This window comes from Gossypium hirsutum, chromosome D08 (assembly GCF_007990345.1).
Source record: "Gossypium hirsutum isolate 1008001.06 chromosome D08, Gossypium_hirsutum_v2.1, whole genome shotgun sequence".
In the NCBI taxonomy this organism is placed as follows: Eukaryota; Viridiplantae; Streptophyta; class Magnoliopsida; order Malvales; family Malvaceae; genus Gossypium; species Gossypium hirsutum.
The window spans coordinates 3115476-3125851 of NC_053444.1; positions in this window are offsets into that span (position 1 = coordinate 3115476).

A 10376-nucleotide genomic window follows, 5' to 3' on the forward strand; every position below is an offset into this window, starting at 1 on the left:
GGAGCAACAATAGTCATAATGTTAGGTATAATAGTAGAAACTTTTCAAGCACATTGAATTTGCCCATTAATCAATCCAAACCCCATAATCGATGGGAAGTGGAGGCCCCCGCCAAATAGCTCGGCGGATCAGCCAAAAATATAGAATTATTCAACTTTTTCATTTTTAAAGTAAATTTGGGTTTTCAGGACCCAACTTTTGTGTCTGCCTGCATTTATTATTATACAATTCAATTACTCCATTGTCATTCACTTTTTTAACTTTATGGCTTTGGGTATATATATTGAGAAAATATATAATTTTAATTTAGCACTCATTTAATTATGAATATATGTCTCGATTTTTAGTTCAATTGATATGAGTATTATTTGTTAATATATGAGGACGTAAGTTCGAGTATGTTGAAGCGCATTATCCTCCTATTATGGGTTAGAAAAAAGTTATGGATAATTTTAAACATTATATTGAAAAAATAAATATGATGAAAGCATACATTAAAATAATTCAAAAGAAAATTATGAATATATATATGCTTGTGCTACTATAAACAGACAAAAGACCATCACTTTATATTCATGGAAAAAAGGGTTAATTGAAACTCACTACCATGGAATTAAAATGTCATATGGCAAACACTTAACTATCAATTTTGTCTTTAATACTAACCAATAATAACATAATAAGTGACACGTTCTTATTAAACGTCGTATACTTTTTAGGTAAAATGAGACAAAATTGATAGTTCAAGCGTGGCGTCAAATACAAAAATTTTAAGAACCAATATAAGAGTTTGGATATAATTCAAGGGTCAATTTACTTGTAAACCCCTATTAAAGGGGTACAAATGTATTTTTCTCGGTGCATATTAAAACACAAGAGGATGACAAGAACAGGGTTTGAACCAATGTAGTCAATCTAGAGGTTATCGCCCGAAATATGGGAGGGTTCGGGTAAAAATATAGGTCTGAAATATGGGTTTAGGGAAAAAAACGAGGCCCGTTTAGAAAACGGGTCCGGCCTCAAGCACAACTTTTTTGGCCTGGCCCGACCCAAATATAATAAATATATTTATTTTTTTAATTTTAAATATTTTTAAAATATATATTTTTTATTTTTTAAAAATTTTAAAATAAAATTTTGGTGTTTATTAAAAATGGGCATGGCCACTAGCCGGGCTCGGGCTTATGAATTTTTTCCCTGGCCATGCCTGGACAAAATTTCAAGCCCATATTTTGGGCCGGGCCAAAATTTTTCTAGGCCCGGCCCGGCCCATGAGCACCTCTAAGTCAATCTTGTACCAGTTTCAATTGTACCAGCCGATGCACATCATTCTAGTAGTAAACTAGAATTACCAACTCTCTTTTCTGTATTGATAAATTTTTCAGTTTGTAGTGAAAAAAAATAAAACGTTAAATGCTAAAATTAATTTTAGACTTTAAAGTGAAGTTACGGATGTAAAAACAATATTTTATATAATAATTAGTAAAAAAAAATTGATTAAGTCTTAAACGGGTTAGTATTGTTGCCATTGCATCAACCTAGAAGATGGATTAGAAATGCACTTAAGCACGTAATATTCTTCTCTTTAGAAACTAGTTTAACGTTACTGCTAGAAAAAAACTATAGTTTTCATAATTGGATTAGATTAGCCGGTTGGATTAGTTGAATAGGAAATTAATCAAAGTATCGATATAGAATAAGAAATTGGATCGATTGACCCACGAATCAGATTAAAAATTCGATTGAACCGATTAAACCAATTTTACTATAGAATCATAAAGAGATTTCGAAATATTAACTCTATTAAACAATATCGATATTTTTAAACAGTAAATATGAACTCTGTTAAAATTTAATATTTTACTAATATAAAGAATAAAATAATCAATTTAATAATAGTGAAATTAATTTGATACCATACTTACCTCTACCAATTTGACTAATGTCAAGCAATGGCGTAGTATAATTATGATTATATTATCTCTTAAATGTTAATCGTTCTTTTTAATTTTTATTTAAATAAAATAATTACAATTTTGACTCCTTTCGAAAGTTTGAATTTTTGTAATTTATTTTGAGCCCCCATTATATAATTTTGGCTTCACTCTTGATATCGATTTTATGATTTTCATAACCGTTCTGATTATATCTGCTCTTTTTAATAAAATACCCAGAACTATCTATAGTCCATCTTTCGACCCATAAATAGAAGAATAATGTGCTTCAGCGCACTCAAACCCAAATTTTACATTGACAACTATGCCTATATCAATCAAGTTAAGACTTGATCGACGATCAAAGGGTCTTCATTGGACAAAAATACTAATAATAAACTCTATACGTACATAAGATCTTATACACACTAAAAGGGCTTTATTTTCTTAGGCTTTTTATTATAATGACTGTAATACCCAAATTTTGCCCAGCCCGAGCCCAAAATTAAAACCCAAATATAAAATATATATAATAAATATAATAAAAGTCCAATACAGTCCAGTATTACATGTAATAGAATCCAAACCTGGATTACATTGAGCCTCAAACCCAAGTACAATGACCCAATACTAGCCCAATGGCCCAAATCTCTACCCAAACCCGAATCTAAACCTAAACAGACCCTAAACCCAATTTTCTAAACCCAAATTACCAGCCCGATAGCCCAAAACAAAAATCAACAGCAAGGAACCCTGGAAGATCTAGGCGCCGCAGCCAAGCCTTCCGCGACCAGCCTCCGTACGCTCCGCACCACGTCAACGTACGGCCTCGCACCTGCAACAACCTGCAGCAAACGCAACAAACAAACAGAGGCAGAGCAAACAACAAAAAGAATAGCAAGAAAGGACAGATTTTTTTTGTAATTATTTTTTATTTTATTCCTTTTTTTTTCGGCATAAAGAGGCCATTTTTCAACATTAGTAAACAACACACAGATATGAAATACAAAAAAAAAACTTAGAGAAATTTTAGAAAAATAGAGGTGATTCAACTTTTGCTTGGATTTTTGGTTCTGTTTTTTTAAGTTTCTTTTTCTTTCCGTTGTGTTTTGACGTTTGATTCTCAACAATAAAAGAGGGAAGAAAATTCTAAAAACCAAAGAAAATCTTGAAAAGTTTTTTATCGATTTCTTTTTTCGTTTTTTAGATTCTTTTTTGTTTTTTTGTTATTTTCCTTTAAAAAAAAAGAGGATCTTACCTGGTGTCATCGCGGTGTACCCTTCTCCGTCGTGATCGGAGGCTGAGACGACCGAGGGCGTGGGTTGGCCTTGATTGGCGGCGGCACAAAGAATGGAGTTGCAAACCCTAGCAGAGAGCCATTGTTTTTTTTCCCTTCATGCTGCAAATGTTTTTTTAAGGAATAAAACTGTTTTAAATAACAAGAGCAAAGCGGCGCCGTTTGGAAGGCCATGACCCGCGCAGTGACCCGGCCCGGAAGGGAGGATCCGCACATTTTGGCTTTAGGTGGGAGAATTTCGTATTTAGCCCTCCCTCCTTTGCACCATGTTTTATTAAGCCAATTATTTTTTCAATTTGGCCCAAATGTTTCAACCTTTGTTCATTTTAGCCCACGTCGTTGTGCAACGCTTGGGGGGAAGCAAATTATTTCCATTTGGGCCCCGTTATAATGAGTGCGTTGCAAATTGGTCCCCGTTCTATTTTAATTCCATTTTTTGGTTATTTTGTTTTTTTTTGCAATTCATTTTTTTATTTTTTTATTTTAAAATTATTACTATATTATTTATTATCATTTATTATTATTCCTGTACTCATACACGCATTTTTTATATAGTACATACAGACATATTTCTTTATATAATATATATATATTCTTAAACTTTTATAAATGCATGCATTTTACATACGTTTTTATTTTTTTATCATTTTATCTTTTTTAACTTTTATATATTTTATATTATATATACATACTTATACATTTCTTTTATTTTGTAAATATATACATATCCACACACTTTTATATCTGTTTTTCTTATATTATTTTATTCCTATAGTTTTTGCATTCATATATGTACATATATATACATATTTTAATTTCATATATTCGTATATATTTTTTATGCTTTCATAGTTTTCATAAATAAGTATATATATGTATATATGTATGTACACTTATATTTTACAATACATATGCATTTTCCTTATTTTTGTACATATACATTTTTTATGAAATATACATGCGTATTTTTGGAGATTATTATAAGTTTTTTTGCTATACATGTTTTTTTACATATGTATACTTGTATATGTGTGTTAAATATATGCAAACACATATTTTCAAATTTACTTGTATTTTGTGCTTGTATTTATATTGTAATACCCGGTTTTGGCCCGGGTCTAAAAGGCTCTTAGCAAACAAATAAATAAATAATAAATAAATAATAGAGTCCAAATTACAGCGGGCCAATACGGCCTAAACTCAAAATACATGGCCTGATTACAAACGATGGCCAGATTACATATGGCCCGAAATAAAATGAAGGCCCAAAAAAAACAGTGGTCCAAGACAGAGGATGAAACCCTAGGGTTTCCAGGAGGCAACAGCGCCGCAACCAAGCCAAGCCAAGCTCCGAATCTTCCCCGATCTTCACTTGCAAAACAAGGAAAGAAATCAAACAGTATATGGAAGGAAAAATCATGTATTTGCGAATCAGATTTTTTCCTTTCTTTGATTTACTATTTCGGCTATAAAAAGTCAAAAACACACTGTAACAAGGATCGATTTTTGGAGAAATAAAAAAGGCCCTATTTTTCACAATACCAACAGAGAAACAAACGAATCAAAAGTTATTATTTGCATTTTTATTGTTGTATTTTTTTCATTTATATACATACAATTAAAATAAATAGAAAAGGAGAGAAACCACCTGTGTTTGGAGCCCCAAATCGCCATGAACGGCCGAGGGAATCGTCTCCGAGGAAAAACGATCGGAAACCGAAGAGTTTCCTAGGGTTTTGGAGGTTTTCCCTTACTTTTTGAAGGATTTAAGCCTAGATTCGGGCATAAAGGGGTCGAGAAGGCTAATAGAGAATTTTCCCCCTTTTTTCGGCCACCGCAGACGGTGGTGCCGGCGCCGGAGATCGGCGGCCGGCGCGGTGGCCGGTGACCGACCGATGGCCGGAGGACTGAGGGACTGAGAGTGTTTTTTTGAGGATTTGGGGTTTTTTTTTTAAATGTTTTTGAAATGAAATTTTTGTTTTAATTTTGGCTTAAATAGCCAATTGAACACGGCGCCGTTTTGAGGGGAGGATCCGCGCGTCGACCCGACCCGGACCCAAGATCCACGTGTTTTTATGCGGAGGGGCAAATTGCGCTTTTAGCCCCTCCGCCTTTTAATATATTTTCAATTAGGTTTTTTTTATTTTTTTTAAATTTGACCTTTAATTTATTTTAAATTCCAATTTAATCCTTTTGAACGATGCCGTTTTAGAGGAGAAGGGAAAATTGCCCTTCCAGCCCCTCTATGTGATTCGCGCGTTCAATTTGGTCCTCCAGACTTTATTTATTTGCGGATTCACCCCTGTTTTTTTACTTGCGACCCAATTTAGTCCTTTTCCATATTTTTCTTAAAATCAGTATTTCTGATTTTTTTCTATGAAATTATTATTATATATATAAATATGTTTCTTTTGTATGTATTTATACCTTAAAAACTAATATTTTTTGTATATTTATGGACACATGTTTTATGTAATTAATTTTGATATTATTTTAATTATTTTAAACTTATATATCTTTATGGGTACATGTATACATTTTTTTGTTTATTTCAATCATTTGTCTATTAATTTAGGTTTACATATTTTTTTATTATCTTGCCCATTTATTTGATATTTTGCATGCCATTATTTTATTTATTTGTTCATATATTTGCATTATTTCTATGCTATCGTAGTATTTATTAATGCATTATATATTTAATGTAGCATAACATTACATTTTTTTACTCGATTTTTAAAATCAAACTTTTTCAAAATAGGGATAATGTTTGTATTTAGGATTTTCAAGAAAATTGAGCCATAACGTATTGGATTCCGATTTTCTTCGTTAAATCTAACATTCGAGCATTCTTCTTTAATAAAAAATAAGAGTTCATTATTGGGAATTCAACACGTTGTGTCCTAACGTATTGGATGTGACGCATTGATTTCTCGAAATGAAGATTTTTTCTAAAAAATAATAAAGGAAATATTCCGAGTTTGGGATTTTAAAGGAATTGTGTCCTAACGTATTGGGCCGCGATTTCTTAAATCTTGATAAATGGATATTCTTTTAATTTTTTTTAATATGAGTATTCTGACCTAATTCATTTTGGAGGAAATTAAGATGTTGTGCCCTAACGCATTGGGTGTGGCATTTTTGCTTCTCTAAATTGAGATGGGTCTTAATACGCAACATTTTAAGTTTTTTTAAAGATTATATTTTTTCGACCTTAAGACACTAATTAATTAATTAGGTACCAATTCTGTGCGTTACGAGGGTGCTAACCCTTCCTTGTACGTAACTGACTCCCGGACCCGTTTTTTTAAAAAACTCGTAGACCAAAGCCATTTTTTAGGTGATCCAATCACACCTCAATAAAATATTGGTAGCGACTCCCAATTTTTATTTTTTAAAGTCGACAACCTAAAAGTTTTATTTTTCAAAAGATGGTTTCGACATATATATTTTGTAAACACATATACACATACATTTTAAAATAAAGTATTTGCTCATATCTATCGATTCTTTGTCGTTCATTAGCGTGCATCTTAATTCACGAATACCATTTCGCGTTCTACATTTTTATTTCATCGTTTTATTCGTTCAAAAGACTATGTTTAATATCATTTAAGTATCAAAACCAATTTATTCAAAAATCTTCAAAATACTCAAAGTTTGGAATCCTCGAGAGAATTGAGCCCTAACGTATTGGGTTCCAATTTTTCTCATCGAATCTAAATAATCGAAAATTTTTTTAACATACAAATTTCAAATAAAAACCCATTCTCGGGAATTCGACACGTTGTGTCCTAACGCATTGGATATGACATGTTGTTTTCTCGAGGCGAGGATTTTTCTAATAAATGAAAATTAAGGCAATATTTGATATTTAGGAGTTTTGTGAAATCGAGCCCTAACTTACTGGGTTTTGATTTTCTCATTTGACCCAAATAATCAAATATCCTTCTCAAATGCATGGGTTTTAAAAGTTAAAAGATAAACTTAATTTTAAAGATTAAAAATGTCGCGCCCTAACTCACTGGGTGTGACTTTTTATTTATTTGAAATAAGAGTGTTTTATTATTCAATTTATTCAAGTTAAAAGGATCGTATTTTAAAATATTTTCAAAATTTTGACATTAAGACATTAAACAATCAATTCGGTACCAATTTTGGGTGTCACGAGGGTGCCAACCCTTCCTCGTGCGTAACCGACTCCCGAACCTATTTTCTCAAAATTCGCAGACCTAAAATTATTTTCAAGGTGATCCGATCACACCTCAATAAAAGATCGGTGGCGACTCCCAAATTTTTATTTTTAATAAGTCAACAACCCAAATTTTTGTTTTCAAAAAATAGTTTCGATAATGACCCTTCATCGCCCATTATCATTGGGCTAAACAAGTAGCCTTTTAAATGCTCCTAACAATTACAATTATCAGTCCTAAAGCCCCAAAAAAAAACAATTTTCTTGAGTACCCATTAATTTTGATTGAACTGTGGATTATGTTTTAATTTGATTGACATTGATGTTATTGTTAATATAAGAGGACGTGGGTTCAAATACACTGAAGCGCATTATCCTCCTATAAAAAAAGAGCAAATATGATAAAGAACTAATAATGAGATTAATGTTTTAAAAAATCTGATTGAATTATTGTTACGAATAAATCGGATATTAATTAATTTGGTTGAAAAATAATTTTTTTTACAAAATAAATTATATTTTTATGAGTGAATATTGTATTTTTAAAAAATATTTTTAGATAAAATAAATATTTTAAAATTAGATGCCATAAATTACAACATTAAAAATATTTGAAAATGGATGAGTGATTAAGTTGAAAGGTTTAAACCTAGGCTTTATTTGATAATCCATTAAAATAATAAAAGCAACTAAAAATAATAATATTTTTAGTAATTTAATTTTTTAAGCATGTTTAATAATTCATAAAAAAATGATAGATATTTTTTAATTTAAAAATGTGAATAAATGGTAACAAATGTGGAGGTACTTATCGTTTAATTTATTTTTTAAATTATATTGTATTATATTTATTATTTTTTATACAATATTTAGAAGGGTAAACTATTAAAATAGTTACTTTTGTTTGTCTCAGATTACATTTTAGTCACTTATATTTGAATTACGTTTTAGTCACTTACGTTGTTATGTTGTAACATTATAGTCACTGAGCTGTTAATTGTTGTTAACGGTTTACTGGTAAGTTGATGTGACACGTTAAATCATCATTCCAAATGAAAAATTTAGGTTAAATTATACAATTGGTCCCTTTTTATTTTGAGCAAATTATTTTTTTTCCTTTTATGTTCTTTTAACTTTCTTTTTTTTTCTTATATGTTTTCCATTATCTTCTACTTCTTTCAATTATTTATGTCAGCAATTGGCCATGATTGGTTGGTTCGGAGAACAAAATGAGAAGCAGAAGAGAATGGAAAAAAAAGGGAAAGTTCAAAGAATCTAAAAGAGAATATTTAAATTGCTCAAAACGAAAAAATATAAGGACCAATTGTGTAATTTAACCTAAAAATTTCGTTTGAAATGATGGTTTAACGTGCCACGTCAGCTTACCGTTATACCGTTAACAGCTCAATGACTAAAATGTTACAACACGATAACGTAAGTGACTAAAACGTAATATTTCAAACACAAGTAACTAAAATGTAATCTGAGACAAATAAATGTTCTCCGACTCTAACAATAATTACTCATAACCACTTTTCAACTCTTAAAGAGGATAAATGTGCTTCATTGTGCTCAAACACATGTTCTCCGACACTAACAATAATGTTGATGCCAATTGAGTCAAGACTCGGTTTGAATAGATTCAGCCCATTGTCCTTTAAATACTTTACATTTAAAATTTTAAAAATTACATTTATCCAACAATCTAATTATATCTCACACTTAATTTTAAGTAATATACCAAATAAATTTTACAACTTAAATTCAACACTTAAATGTTCAGTACTTAAAATTTTCAGTTTATCAAACATCTCAATGTTGATTTTATATAATTATTTCCTTCACGCACAACATTATATTACAAGTTAACTTGACATTAACTTAATGATAAAATCATTCAAAATTTCAAATTAAAACAATGACACAAAATAAATGGAAGGTACGATATCTAAGTCTTTTAATTTCTAACAAAAAGAAAATTACTTTTATAATTTTAAATTGTTGTTAAAAAACCATTCCCTATATTTTTCATGTATTTTTATCAATAACTGTATATTTAGGGTGTGCCTCGTATTTTCGGAGAAACAGATGGCGACATTGTGACGAGGAGGATCACGACGTCGTGACGATGCGACTCGAAACGTCACGACGAGGCGAAAACGACATCACGACTTGTTCTTCCATTTGGCAGCCACGTTTTAGACTTCAAACAGGACTTCTTCTCCCAATTAGATTCTGATTATTCTAGAGATATTTTAGTATGATTAGAACTCTAATCTTAGTCTGTTTAAAGGGGCCATTATATTCCTAATTTGAGTAGCCAAAAATTGATACGCCAATTAGCAAGGGGTTTTCTTTGAGGGCAACAAGATGTATTTGGGGTTTTGGATAATGTACGAGTTGTACATTTAAGTTTACTTTCTCCCTATTGTACTATTATTTATTTACTCATTTAGTGAAAATTCGAAACCTCTTTTACCTGTGATTTTTCCCTCTTTGAGGGTTTTCCATGTAAAATAATTGTATTCGTTACTCTTCACTTTTAATAGCTCGTTGTTTATACGGGTTGATTCCCAACAGTATATATTTTTATTATTTTGTCAATTATTACTATTTTATTATGCATGTAGCGAGTTTATAATATTATCGATAATTATTATATATACATTTTAATTGATTACATATTGTATAAAAATAAATATAAACATATAAAATTATAAATTATTTTTATATAAGTTATGTCACACATGTGATTACAAAATTATATAAAAATATATTTGTGCAAAAATTATGTAAAAGTGAATAAGGATTTAGTATCTTAGTATAAATTCTACATTCTGTAGTTTAATTATAAGTTTAAATTGACAAGATTATCTAAATATGCTAAAAAGATCAATTGAGAAATTAGGTTTTTTTTTTAATTTATCGATCTACGTTGTTTTTTGGGAGAGAA